A 15404-nucleotide genomic window follows, 5' to 3' on the forward strand; every position below is an offset into this window, starting at 1 on the left:
TACTTTTAGAATGTAAAGGCTCCCATTTTAATTGGTATTCAGAGGTCTGCCAATGTGTGAATCCAAGCAGTTCAATTATTTTGCCCAACTGGGAAAGTGAGTTATCTAGAAACAAATGGAAATGACAGATTAAAAGGCTATCCTAGCTAATACTTTCAAATTGGGCTAAAGTTAGTTATACCCTGTTGAGGCCTTCCACTTAGAATGAACAATGGAGCAAGCATGGCGAGACATATTGCTTGGGCCTCTAATCTTAGCTGTGACATTTCCTGTCTCATGTTCTACCATCAATAGTGACCTACTTGCTATACCATGTGCTTTTCCAACTGGGGCTTTTGATGCTCACACATGGGAAACACAATTATTTTTATATTTAGCACAAAGTGTAGCCATGAAACATTTCAAATGATTTCCAGTTCAAGATATCCACACTAATCTTATTTTGTGGTAATCTTTTTTGCTTTGTCATTTAGAAACATAATAGTTGTGACACGTTAAAAACAAAAAGCTATCATCTTTTTTTTTTTAAAGCGAATTGTGCAAATGCTACGTTATGTCAGTATCCAATAAACTGAAAACTAGCAAAAAGTGAAAGAATCATGCCCTAGTTACTTATCTTGTTCGAGGAACTGGAAACAAATGAGTCTTATTGAAGGTGATAGGAAACAACACTGCTGGTGTTATTGGGGTTTGAAATCTTCAAGAGGAATGAAAATAACTTATTAGTGATCATAAAAGAGTAGACAGAAGCTAGCACTCAGAAATGGAATAGAGGTGTACAAAAGAAAAAAAAAACCCACAGGATTTATTAGGTAAAACTACAGTCAAAACTAAAAAGTCACCAAAACACAATGCATAATAAGATCACAACTATCTAGCAAGGAAGGCTTACAATACAACAAAATATATCTGACCAGTAACTCCGGAAAGTGGATTTACTAGGCAAAGTAGAACTGCCACGCATAGTTTTCAAAATTAAAAAGAGAGCCAACTATACAAATTTATGTCTGTATGTATGCATGTAACATAACAGACAACTGTTCACAATTTTAAGGCTTGCTAACTTTGACCCACGAACCCTAAAGAAATGAACAAAGGGTCCCACATGCTAATGAAAAGTACTTATTCCATGTCACTTGTGAATTAAGCAAGATTCCCCAAACTTAACCCAATCTCCGAAACACATGCCAGGAGTCTGCAATACACCGATTTCAGTGAGTCTCCTACACTCTGTGGCTACACCAGCTCGAAAGCAGCTGCTTTTGTGAATCATAAAGGGCCTTTCAAAGCACAGTGTGTTCACACATGGAAAAGCACATGTTCCACTTTGCCTCTGCCAAAGAAGCTTCATTGCCACCCCCCCAAGTACTTGGGAAATATTCCAGCAATATGTGTGTACCCATTATGGATTCTTTCTCATTGCTACTGCTTTTGCTATACATTTTCTATAACCCCATGCTGTTACCCACCCACACAGTTTAGAAAGCAAAAAAAAAAAAGGGGGGGGGGAGAAAGAAACAAAGCCTTTGTCGAGCCATAAAAGCACCAATCTACTGTATATGAAAACTACCCTGTCAAAGGCAGTCTCTCAAGAGCTTATGTAGACCATGCGCCCGCCTATTTTAAATAATGATATGCTGACCCAGCCCTTTGATTACTCATCTCCTTGTCACTTGGGTCCTGATGGGCTCTTACCCAATTACACACCCAAATCTATCAAAATAGATTGTGTAGTTGGTAGGTACCACGTCAAAATATCCTCTTCCCTTTCTTCCCCCTTCAGTTTTTTTCTGACTTGTCTTTGATCCAAAACATAAAAACAACCTGGAAGAACTAGATTAAAAATTACTGTCAAATATAGATGTATTTCTACTCGCCATAAAATTTCGATCTGCTTCTGGAAGTCTGATACAAGGAGTTTAACTGCAAAGTGTATTTCATAGTAATGACTCTAACAGGTTTTTGTGATAGCGGGAAGCAGAGAAGGCAGACAACAGCGCCAAGTGGGTTTAGACTGATCCCTTCCACAGAGAGAGATGCCATGGTTGGCGAGGTCACCTGGGGAAAGATCTGGCGAAGATGAGCAGATTGGAGGGGAGTGTGAAGTTCCTGTCAAAGGGGGAAATGGTGATTTATTTGGTTGGGTAGTAAAGTCACCCTGGAAGCCTCGGAAAATAATGGTTCACAATGTATTTAGCAAATGACACAGCAGCCCACAGAATGACAGCGAAAGGAAAACACAAGAGCATGTATTTTAGTTGAGAAGGTCCTGAGCTGAAAGCCAGAGAAAAGGGACTTTGGGCAGGCACTGCTTCATTTCTGTCAATCCCTTCCAAATTAACATGGGAGGTAAAGCTATTTTTCAATTTGCACCTTCATAATTACCTCAGAATAATTAAGAACACAGTTCTAGGAATAAATTATTTTGGTACATACATGAGTTCAAATGAAAAATTATGTGTAAGTAGAGAAAACAATTTTGTTTAAGTAAATTTGTCACTGTAAATTATCATGCAATTACAATTCTTCCAATTTACAATTTAGCTTTATATATCTACCTCTATTTTTTAAGGGGTTATGCCTAACATTAAAGGAGCTGGCATCCTTTAAATGATAATCAGTATAAAAACTGCAGCTAAGAATATTACTCAAATTTTCCTCTTCTACCAAGTTCTCTTAAAACCTTTATGTAATACTACTATGACAAGTCTACCCTTTCCCTGAAGAATTCTGATATCTATCTCTTATTTTGCCCTCAGAGAGAGAAAAGTAGGTTTTGTTAAGTTCCCAGATTTCATAGGAGAAAAATGTAAAGTGCATGTACTCAGCTCAGTGGCAACTGTCATCCTCCTTTAGACCTTGTGTGGGACAAAAAGGCAGCCTGTGGATTACAAGAGGTCAAAACGTCTAAATATTCATTTCTTCATTAACTTGGTCACTTGATTTTTCATTCATTTTACAAATACAGCCAGGGTCTCTGTCCTTGTGGAACTTAAATTCTAGTAGGAACAGACAAAAACAAGTAGATAGGCAGGTAAATGATATAAGGTTATGGCAAATATGACAGAAGAAAAAGGAAAATGGAGCAGAAACAGAGGATGGGGGGAGGGCTCCCCTAAGCAGATCAGTTGGGATGGTCCTGGGAGGGAACTGTGAAGGGGAGCACTGAAGGAAAGGAATGGAGCCATAGGAGTGGGGACATGTGATCCAAGCAGAGGGCACAGCAGATGCAGAGGGTCAAAGGTGAGAATGAGACCAGCTTACGTGGTGGGACAACTAGTAAAGGCAAGAGGGTAAGTAATGAGGTCACAGAGATGGGCAGGGCCCTAGCATGCAGGCCATGGTAGTCTTGGGGAAAGAGAAGCTGTGAAAAGCAGGGAAGGGACACAGGCAAATGAACCTAAGTCCAAATCCTAGCTTAACCACTCAGCAGCTAAGTGAGCTCAGCAAATGACTAGCTCTTCTTGGATGCTAAATTCCTAATTTATAAAAGGGCACTCAATAAATCATGGCCAGTTACAATCATCGGTAATCTTCATTATTGTTAATGCTATGATATGTAAATAAGGTTAACAAAAAATGTTTACATTCAAGGGGACCAATAATGCAAAATGATATATCTGAAATATAGAATTGAGAAATCAGCAAATCATTTTAATCGTTTTTATTCAGTAAAGATCATATACTTATTGAGTACAAATAGACATAAATTAGTACATTTGAATTCATTAGGGTTTATTGTGATTCTAATCACAATAATTATTGATCTTGGCTCATTTCTCTGGCCTTAACTAGTCTGCACTGTGGCTTTTCTCTCCCTGTCAACCTAGCTTAGCCATTTTGTGTCCAGAAACGTAGAGCATTTCAGTGGTACCTACCAACTACACAGTAGTCATAAAGGGAATTTCAGAGTTACTTTCCAAGTCACAATGTATAGGTAGACCACTTACATTTATTGCCGACATCTCTTGCCCCCTCACTCCCAACACATACTTCTTTTTTACTAACAGAATCCTAATATTGTTCAAATTCACCTCTCCCTTCCCTCAGGCCACGATGGAGAACATCTTGCTAGTGGCTGATTTAGAGATGGAGCATGTGATGCTTTTCTAATCAATGAGATAAGAAGACAGGTCTTCTCAGACTCTTCTTAGTACTATTTTAATCTCCCTCAAAAGGAGAACCTGGGAGGGTAACTAGATATTGTGCTCTGTGCTCTAGATGTTGTCATGCCCACGAGTGATATCTGAACAACTGAAGCCATCTTGCCAAGAAGGTAAGAACTAGTCTTGGAGTGAAGACTAAGGATGACAGTGGCAGAGAGATGAAAGGAACCTGTATCTTTGGTGACGTTAATTGTGCCACTAAATCAACTAATCCTGCTGTCTGCCCTGCTTCTCACATGAGATAATACACTTCCTTACTGTGTAGGTCAATTTGAGTTGGCATCTTGTGTTGTGTGCAGGTTTCCTAGCAAGTGGACCACATCACCTTTCCATGGGCATTTCCATTTGGAAACACCACTTGTTTCTTTGTCTCTGAGAAGCTCTAGGAATGGAATGAGGAATTCTGAATCTAGCTCATGAACTCCAAAATTCTGGATATGAGGTGATACAGCATTTTAATTTACAACACTGGGATGGTCACCCGGAAAAGTCCGAGGGGAAAACACCTCAGAAATCACAACAGGAAGATGATGTTTTGGTCTAAGTAGCTGGTACCAAATAGTTTATTTCTGACTTTCTGTGTTTAAAAACTTGGACTTTTACCTTCCATCTGCCTAGTTTATATGTTTTTCCCTGAGGACCTAAGTGAAGCACACCCCTCCCTGGGCTTATGTTCCATAAGGCTTCCAGTTCTGAGCCCTTACCCAATTACAAGTACTTCAACAGGGACCATGTAGGACTAGCACAGATCCCAGGCACAGGTCAGATACCAAGGAAGCCGAAGCAGCTTCACACTCCACTGGGACAAGAGGATTAAGGGGCAAAAGCACTCCGGAGAAGAGGTGCAATATTATGATTTATAATCAGGAGACAGACCTGCCTAGAAAAGAAGGGGGAAATATCATAATTATTACAGAACACTTGGCTATTTTTGTTTTAGCTATGTAGAGTTATTTTAGAATTGAAAATATTAGGGACTGGTAAAATAAAATATCCATCCTACCAAAAAAGCATGGATGCTAACTGACTGTAGAGGGAAATGTTGGAGTGGGGTTACTGCTGGCAGAGGTGCTGGTGGGGGTTGGGAATGAGGTAAAATAGAAGATCACGTAAATGTCTAAGGGTTCACAATAGGCAAAAAGCAGTATGGCTTGCAACCAAATTAGCCATTCCAGTCTAATAAGTATTTTTCCTATAAGAAAATTACAGAATTATAAATTTCACCCGTAATGGAGAGCAGAAAATATAAGGCACATAGATTTTATAATTTTGTACAGTATTTGAGAAACATTACTTATCAAATGGGGTGGACATTATAACTGATGAAAATTTGCTAAGAGACCATAATTAAGACAGAATAGCAAATGGTGCCTTAGCTTTTGAAAGGGTCACTATCAGGATTCCACTTAACATCTTCATTACTGATCTGCAGCGAAAATGGAAATGCATTCAATGTAAGGATGGTGTCTAATTGTAAGATGTTGTCAAGGGCTGGAAAGTGGTAGAAAAATATCCACAGAGGTTAAAACATAATTTAAGTAGGTAAACCAGATTAAGCCACCTGAAACATCAAAAAATAAAGATTAAATAAAATAAATGAAGGAGAGAAACCTGAAATTCACTGCCCATAGTTCTGAAGGAAAAGGAAAAAGTGACAACTGTTGATGTTAGCTAGAAGGCAATGAATGACACAGCCTCAAAGGAGAAATAGTCCATGGTTAGTTAGAACAACAGATTACAAATTTATCAGCAAAAGATGCATCACTCCACATGTCCTGTCTGTAAAGATTATCAAGGGAGCCCTGCCCTTCTTTTCCCCATTCAGCGTATACCTGTTGGGGTATTTGTAAAAAGGTTCATCTGCTTGGTTGTCATGAATATGTCTATTGCTAGCAGAGGCTTGTGATCTTGTTTCTTAATGACATAAAAAGTGAGCAGGGGGCAGTAAGAGTGATTAAGCAGGTAAGGGGGGTGTCACTAGCAAGTATGGGTAAAGTTGGTAAAAACTGAGGTTTTGCAAGGCTGATTCCTTTTGCGCTATGTTTAGAGTGTGTAATATCCCAGACAGGAGAAGCTTCATTAACAGGGTCTTCTTTTTAGCATCGGAAAGAAATACCGGCATGCTGTAGGAAAGTCCTTTGAAAATGGTCAAACATGTGGTTAACTCCTGCAGGGAATAGATTAATGGGAACACTGATTCTAATACAGACTTTATAAAGTAGAGTTCTTACCTGAACAGAAGGGAAAGAGAATGTTAAAGAGAGGAAAACATGAATGTGGGGGGTGGGGGGAAGACTAAATTTAGGAGAAAAATTAAAATCAGGGAAACTTAAGGATGAGAACTTCCTGGCTGTGAGAACCTCAGTTTATGTAACATGTTCACAAAGTGGAAGAGGAAGATTTGATACATGGGACGCTGAAAGACAGCTCTGAGAAAATGCCAAAGCAAAGCAGCACAGGGCGAACGTGCACTGGTCACAGGGACAGAGATGGGCTCCACAGATGTTTGCCTCTCCCCTCGTGGAGCCAGGCTCAAATCCTCCCAGCCCCCAGCACCCAGCTGAAAGCAGAAGCCTTGGGACGGGCGGGGGCAAGTGCTCCTCACAAGATCCAAAAGCAACCAGGGAGTCCATGACCTCATCTAGGATTGCTCATCTTCTCTGTTGCCTTGAACATCTAAAGAACTTTCAGATGTAATCACTCAGTTTTCTAATGATATTTTCTTGGCAGGTACGAGAAGAAAGCACCTATGTTCACTGAAGCTTAATCTCCCGGAAGAGACAGGAAACAGGGGTCCTTGATCTCTTGTAGTCATTTGAAGTGCGTTAAGATCTAACATAAAAGGTCTATCCTAAAGGCCCTGACCTCGGCAGTTCTACGCTTAATTTGGCTGTTCCATAGACTCCACCTGGACACATGATCCAAGCAGGAGCTTAGTAAGCCACTCTGACGTAAGAACTGAGGTAAGAACTTAGACCTAAGCCATCAGATGACCTCATGTACGTGATTGTATAGGGGATGCTTCTTGAACAAAAGATTTAGAGATGAAAAATATTTCCTCTCTGAAATTAAAAATCTGCTGGAATTTTAATTTTTTAAAAGAAGCTTCACTCACAAATGTTAGGTTTCCCCATTATGCTCAGCTTTGGTTATCCGTGGCCTATAGGCCCAGCAACCATCTTGTTCCTCCACGGCCCCCAGGCCTCCCACAGCCAAAGTTAGCCAGTTGGCTGCCCTGGATGGCAAAAGGAACCAGTACATTTGAGATTTCAAAAGATAGGCGACTCGGGCGGCCCCAAGCCTCAAAGTGGGGCCCATGAGTTAGCTGCCTGTTCAAGATAGGACACAAGGAGTATGAGAACAAAACAGGGAACTGGGGGACATGGCCTAGACTAGTGGGGGAGTGGGTGGAGTTGGAGACATTTCTGAAGACGTCACAATGGGGAGGTAGTGAGAAGAGGAGGAAAGGCAGGAATGGAGTAGAGGGAAACTCTGAAGATGGAAGAGCAGAAATGAAACAGTTACGTGAGGCACTGAGACGGGCTAGAGCCGGAAGTCTGGCGCTTGGATTTAGTTATCGCTACCATTTCAACTGGTGGTGAGTATCCTTGTGCACATCCTTTGAAGGCCTTGCAAATGTTCACCTGTAATTTTTTGTAGCCTCTAGTGCACCCAGCAACTATTTCTTACATACCCTTTCTTGAGAAGCCACAAGATGAGAGGTATGGGCCCTGCCCTCCAGCGGCTCCCAGTCAGGAGAGGGTGGGGTTACAAGAGATGGTTCTGTGGACAGTGTACAAACTAGCGCAAAGATGGACATGGAAAAGCTTCCCAAAGGCACTAATACTGGAGCTGCATTTGGAGTAGTAGAAAAAAGGTACTACCCATGATAGGTACTCAGTTACTGTTGCTAATTAATTTTGATGTGTAATGATTATTTGGAAAATCGTTCAAGGACTAGGAGCTCGTTTTTATCACCACTGTTGCGTAGTTTTTTTTTTTTTTTTAAGATTTTATTTATTTATTTGTCAGAGAGAGCGCACAAGCAGGCTGAGGGAGAGGGAGAAGCAGGCTCCCCGCTGAGCCGAGAGCCCGACCCGGGGCTGGATCCCAGAACCCTGCAATTATGACCTAAGCCAAAGGCAGATACTTAACCGACTGAACCACCTAGATGCCCCATCACCACTGTTTTTATTACTGCCAATGAAACAGATAAACTATCCATTTTAGTGTCTAAAGACATAACCCGAAAAAATACTATACTTTACCTTTGACGGAGATGGGGAGTGCACTTATAACTTTTTTAATTATGAGGCATCTCCTTGTTCTACTTATCTCATAGCAAAAAGTTTTAAAAGCTTTTGAAAAGATCACATTTTGCTCACTTGAAATATGTCTGTATATTTTAGCATAAAATATACTTGGCAGCTGCTAACATAATTGGATGGCTACGCCTTGCAAAAACTTGATTTCTTTTTAATCAAATTTTTAGAACCATACTGGGTTTCTTGCCAGTGCTACAATAGTGAGCAATAAATACATCATTAGATCAATGGTGTTCTGATGATGGATTACTCCAAAGATATTTCCAGCCAAGAAGAATAAGCCCATAGTCTCATTGTGCAAAGATTAATAAAATATTGTTTAAAACATAGATACTCGGTTAATATAACAGGGAAGAAAACATTGCAAAATAGAACATAACAGCCTGGGTTTATAACGTAGCGATATTGATCACGGATTTTCCTAAGGACTCTAGAGCAGCCACACGATTATATATGCCTCTGATTAGACCCAGAGATGAGAAGGAAAAAGTTATAAAAAAGGAAACTAACCAGAGGAAGGCCTGCTGCTATAATAAATTATTTAAAGCAAGCAGGGCGAGCGGGTTGTGAAGACAATATAAAACAGAATCCAGTGCCCCCAAGAAACCCCACACCATCAGCACCTCTATAAATTTCTTACCACTCTGTCTGGCATTTCACTGGAGGGGCTTCTTTCCCTCCACTCTCCCTATCCCATCCATCCCCAACCCTTCACTTTTTGTCAGTTCTTTTCTCAGAGCTTAACATTTGTTTTTCTTCTGTAACCTAGAATGCTGTCTTCAGTTACATTGCTTAGCTTGTGTCCGAAGAGTGTCTGTCTGCAAGGCCACAGATGAGTGCATCTGTCACTTCATTCATCTAGATCTTAAATTTCCCATGGAAACTATAAGCTTAGAATACCTAATATGACACACTTATCAATGTGATTTTGATATTCTTCTTATTTTCTCTTTTTTTTATTGTTGTTGTAGTTAAATCCACAAAACTAAAGCTAGGGTAGAACTTCTACAGCTCAGTGACTGTTCTATATTAGGGGATGTGACTAGGCCCCAAAAACTATGAAGTGAAGGTGGAAGCCTGATAAGGGCATGTTGGAGGAAAACTGGTCAAAATGGCCAACATTTAAGTATTAGGAGATGTGAAAGGGGCAGACTGACTTGAGAAGTAAGTATCTTATAGGAAGATTTTGCCATGGAAATACGGGTGGGGAAAGAATGCTAAAAAACTAGAAAAGCCTTTGTCAAATTCCTTTTACCAAAGAATTTTGTCAAAAGTATGCCATGGCCAAAAAAAAAAAAAAAAAAGAATTGTTGCTTAGAAACTTGCAGTGACCCATAGCCCAGTTTCAAGAAAAGTAGCATTCTACCATAGTTTTTTAAGTAGGCACACAAATCTCATTGTACAGTCAGGGGCTGTGATTATACGTTAGGCTTTTAAAATTTTCTAGGTTCATTCATCATGTAGAATCTGGGCAAATGAAATATAAACAACTCTATTCTGCCAGCATAAAACATTACTAGCGGCATAAGTAGACTCACTAGCAACGTGGTACAGGTCTAAAATATGAGTCCAAAGAATTCAACATATAGGCTTTACTGCCGCTGTGCTCTGTGACCTTGAGCAAATTATTTGCCATTCCGGGTCAAGCCTGGCTGGTTAAGGTTAGGGTCATTGAACCAATTATCATATTTGGTGGTAAACTTTAGAAAGAAAACTGTTTTCAAGGTCACATTTTACATAAAAATAAATTTGAAAAAAGAGGTAAAAAAAATTATAGATGATACGAATGACTAAGCATAATCCTATCATATCACCATGATGCTAAATAAAAATAATTCAAATGCAAGGCCAGTTTCTCAGTTATTGGTGTTATCTTTGAATGTAAAAGACAGGATCTAAATATTATCATTCTTTTGTGGCTGCTGTTTGCTCATCTGTAACAAAGTGGGAAAAGAAGCATTGTACTCAAAGGATTGTTAAGATAAGTGACCTATAAACATGCCTGCCACGTGCTCCTTAAAACAGAAATTGCTCCGTGAAAGTCCCAGTAATGATCCAGTGGCCTGGAACAATCCCAGTTCAGTGTCCCAGCCCCTCCATGTCCTTTTGTCATCAGGTGAGTAAATATTCCAGGCACTTCTGACCTCTGAGAAGTCATTAGGTTTTTTAAGTACGGGGATGGTAGAAGGAAGGAAGAACAACAGCTTCTGTTAGATCCTTTCCCTTTAAAATTTTATTTAGAAGTTTTAAATTGAGAATTACGCCAGTCTGAAATGGGAGAATAGACCCTGAATGTCAGTATCAAACTATAAATAAAAACTGATTGGCAATAATTAATAAGTCCAAATTCCCAGTGATTTGAAGAGAGAAGTAGCAATCAGTTGTCAACCCGTCTCTCCACAATGCTGAAAAATCTATCTATCCAATTAATTGGGTAGCTCAAAATGATGAGTCGTGGAAAATGGGAACACCTAGTCTCTGGATAGTTGGCCTAGGGCACTTTCCTGACCAAGAGGCAGATCAGCTACAGCTTCCCAAGGAGATTCTCGATCTTGGGTAAATCTGTACTAGTCCCCAAGCCTAGAATGGCTTTGGAGTCAAAGGTGGCTCCTGAGGACTGAGATTCTTCTACTCTCCAGGGAGAAATGTCCAACCATGTGAGTTATGACTGGCGAAGTCACCTCAGAGCACCCCAGAAACCCACTGGATTTGGAATACAGATTGGAGGGACTAAGACTGGGGAGAGATCTTACTACCTTGCTTCTCTAGAAAGACTTCCTTAGAATTGAGGCTAACCTGGAATACTGATAGCTGAGGATTCCAAAACAACTCTGAATACAGAACCAAAGGTGCTATTGTTGAGGACAGAGTATTCGAGCGCTGCCCATAAATTTCACAAGGCTGGTAAATGCCACCTGGAAATATCAGAACAATTACTTATTAAATTAATCCACAGACTATGATCATTCTTTTATGTCATAAACACCATTCCAATGTTTCTCAAAATGTGGTGAAGGGATCCCTAGCATCAGAATCACTTGGGGGGGGGTGCTTGTTCAAAATACAGATTACTAAACCCCACCTGAATCAAATCCAAGAGAAGAGAGTCCAGCCCACAAACTGAATTTCTAAGGACCAGCCCAGTTGATTCTGATGATTCATATCAAGGCAGGAGAATTATTTTGTCTTTGTAGTCCATCAGAAATTTAAAGACACTCACAGATTAGGGACATGCATATTTTCCCCCAAATGTTTTAAGCACCATAAAAATGAAAACAGTACTTTTTGTGATGAGTTCTTAAGAACCATTCCAGTTTATTCTGCCCACATATAATAAATAATAAACACCATTATTAAACTGTAATTATGAGCATAAAATTATTGGGAAAAATATCAACTATGCTTCTCAAAAATATTGCCTCTATTTTGTCACCAAAAGTAATTATGTTATTAAAGGCATTTATAGTTTTTTTTAAGTATCAGTCACTTGACTACAGGAACTTATTAAGCTGTTATACTCCTCCCATACCCTTTTAGTCATCAGAATTTTTGTGATAAAGGTTTTTTATTATTTCTTAAACTATAAATTGTGAACCATTGTAACCAGTGATTAGGCTGACCATGAATTTATATCCAGGTTATAAATTCCTAAAAACATGTTTCATTAGAATTACTAAGGCAGTCTTAACTCTAGAGATTAAATAGCCTCTGCAATAAAGCTCTGTTTACTTCTATTAAGGATTTTTTTTTTTTTGGTGCAAAACAATTCAGTTTTAATGCATTCTCTTAAGAAGCAAAAGAAAACAGTTTCTGATATACACGCTACTGCAAAGCAGTAAACCAGTGTTGCATGGTAATGTGACAAGCACCACATTTATTTTCTAAAGGGATTTTATTTTTTTCTCTTATAAACTCCCTTTCCCCAAACCATGGTTATAATTATTTCACAAAACGTAGTTTGCCATTACTGAAGAGTCAAGCACTCCTTTTCTCCCTTACCAAAATCACAAGTTCAGAACTTGAGAGGCAGTCTTTGTCTGTAGCATGTTGTTCCTACAAGAGTTGCCCCCTACCCACGCTCCACCCTAGTGCTCCAACTGAAGTGACTGAAGTGTACATGTTATGTTTTAACAGATGGGCCGGCTGGCGGCTGCTGGGCTGTAAAACAGGAACTCGGAATCTGTACCGAGTGGTATTGAACTAAATGCTCATAAAGTTCATGGACATATACACTGACCCAGACAGACCAGGCAGATTCAGACATGCATACACACATGCTCATCATACACCCCATAGATCGGAGGGTCTATCTCTCCACACAGAGCAAGTTCAAGGCTGTTTCCCCTCCATATATTTCTATCTTATTCACCTATCAATTTTACACACACACACACACACATACACACACACACAGGCACATCTACATATGCATATACAAGCATGAATAGTTCTATCTCTCAACGTTTTTATATATTTTCAAAGATCAAAATGTTCCCAAATTGTGCACCCAAGTCTGTAGAATGCTCAATAAGCTCTCACTCACATCCAATAAGAATTACAAGAAAATATTATATTTAGTTCTATTGAGTCCACACATAATATAAACTACATGTATGTAACTGCCCTCAGAAAAACCAGCTGCTTTGAGCCCTTATCATTAGGACACAGAGGAAAAATATCCTAGACTGGGTCACAAATGAAGTGTCAGGTTTAACCTTGAATCCTGTGTTGTCAGTTCCTGTCACAACTTCACCACTTAAACACCAACCGACCAGCCTGGTGGTCCCTTTCACGGTCTCGTCTAGGATTTTCCCGGGCTCCCTGCACTGGGATAGACAGCAGCTCCCCCTGGTCCTAACGAAGTCCTTCGGGTACACCTTGCAGGTGATGTGAAGGTCCGAACACCTCATGAGGGATGTGGATACAAGTGCTAATAGAAAGTAATTACTTTACAAAGTTTAATAACCGCGCTGTCAATTCCTCTCAGTAATTGCAAAGCACTGAAGCCCCTGCGAGAGAACGTAGCTGGTCACTTAAGTTCTCTGACCGCTGAAGACCCACCCCGAAGACGATGGTCGCTGGCTCAGGCTACAGCTCAGACACCTCCGCCCGGTTATCGAGCCGCACCGCCTCCGGCGCGGGTTAATTTTTCAGAAACCCGTCCTCAAGCCATCTAGGAACTGCTGTCGGTACACGACTGGGGACGGAGGCCGCCCCCAGTGCGCCTGTCGCCGCCGCAGAGGGCCAGGGGACACGTCCCCAGGCCCCACCTAATGATGGCAATTATAACATGCCAAGTTGGTGAAAACGCAGAGCCGCGTCCCGGACCGAGTTGCGACGCTCTGAAACAAGTTCGGGAGTGGCGATACCGGCAAGGAGTAAATCCCGTCTGGCCCTGACCTCCCCACAGCGGCCACGCTCGGACGGACGCACCGACACCCTCCAAGACCCGTCCAGTCCCCCCAGCTCGCCGAACAGCGCCAAGAGGAGCCGCTCGCCTTGCGCGCGGCCACTCACCCTCCTCGCTGAGTCCGGATCCCAAACCGACGCCCCTGCTGCGGGTCCTGAATCCCAAGTTGCCCCGAACCGGCGCCTGTTCTCGCCCTAGCGAACCCCGCACATCGGTTCGGACAGGCACCTCCGAGGGAGCACAACAAGCCCGGCGGGCGCCCCGGCTCAGCAGCCGCCCGGAACGCGTTGACAATTCAGGGACCTGCTCAGCGAATGAGGCGGACCGCCGGGCTGAGGCTACCCGGCTCCGGAGGGAGGCGGGGCCGCGCGGCGGGCGGGGCGGAGTCAGCCCTGGGCCAGCCCCGCGGAGGCGGGGCGCCTTTAACCCGTGACTGGCGGAGCCCTCAGCCAATCGCGGTTACTCCAGGAATCCGGGAGGCTGTGGGCCGGGCCGAGTGCCCGGCTCCGCCCCGCCGCCGCGGTCCAATCGGTCACAGCCAAGGGCTGGCGCGGAGTCGCGCCGGCGGCGGAGAAGTTGGGTGCAGTGGGGAGTCGGGGTTGCGGACTACCGCTGTGGGGGCAGCTGCTCCGGGATTCGGGCGCCTTGGGAGGGAAGTGGCGGCCCCAGGAGGCCCTGGCTGAGAGAGGCTTGGGGCCACCCAGACCCCTAGGGGTCGCGGCGTGTCGGCGAGCTGTGGAGCGAGAAGCTCAGCCGCAGCGCGGACCGACTCCGGGTCGACAACGCCCACACCTGGCGTCCGCGGGAGACGCCGAACTTGGCCCCGAAGGAGCTCCAGCTGTCTGAGGAAACCGAGACCCAAAGAGGGTGAGCCCCGGGCCACATCACCCAGTCACAGTTGGAGGCCCGGGCCCGAAACTGGGAGCTCCGGACTCTCTGGAAAAGGTTCTGGTTGCGGTTTGGTGGTTCTTTCCGAAAGAAACTCCGACTCTGCGGACCTCCTGGAAAGTTCATTACACGTCCCCCTCCTCAGCCCTTCTTTCATACCACCTGCTGCAGGGAACCGTACCAGACGCCTTGGCGCCCTTCCCGACCCAAAGCGCCTGAGGCACTTGGGCAGAGCCCGGGGGCGAAAGGGGGGCTCGGGCGCTAGACGGCGCCGGAGCCCCCAAGACCCAATCGGAGGTCGGGCTGCCCTGTGGGGAGGCAGCCGCAGCGCTGTTCCTCCTGCTGCTGTCTGTTGGGTCCGCCAGAGGGCCCGGAGCCCAACCTCGAGGGCAGGAACGCCTCCGAGCGAGCCACGTGGGTCCCACGGTGCACATGCACGGCCCCTACCCCTTCCGAAGTCCCTGGACCGAGCCCAGGGACCTCCCTAGCGGCGGGCACCGGAGGAGCCTGAGCTCCCTGGGCCGGTCTCGGCTGAAGAAGGCTCTGTGGGCTCTGGCCGGCCGGGTCACTGTTGCTCCTTTTGTAGGCGGATAGACTCCTCAGCCTGTTTTTAAG

General features: G+C 43.2%; 1 protein-coding gene across 1 annotated transcript in view; it reads right to left on the reverse strand.

The window, feature by feature from the left end:
- Window positions 1–14234, reverse strand: part of MARCHF3 (membrane associated ring-CH-type finger 3) — a 136363-nt gene extending 122129 nt beyond the window's left edge. Inside the window, exon 1 of the mRNA XM_002918078.4 lies at window positions 14009–14234. The gene's annotated coding sequence lies outside the window, so the exon portion shown is untranslated. The remainder of the gene's footprint in view (window positions 1–14008) is intronic.
- Between the last annotated feature and the right edge of the window lie 1170 nt (window positions 14235–15404).

Source organism: Ailuropoda melanoleuca, chromosome 3 (assembly GCF_002007445.2).
Source record: "Ailuropoda melanoleuca isolate Jingjing chromosome 3, ASM200744v2, whole genome shotgun sequence".
In the NCBI taxonomy this organism is placed as follows: Eukaryota; Metazoa; Chordata; class Mammalia; order Carnivora; family Ursidae; genus Ailuropoda; species Ailuropoda melanoleuca.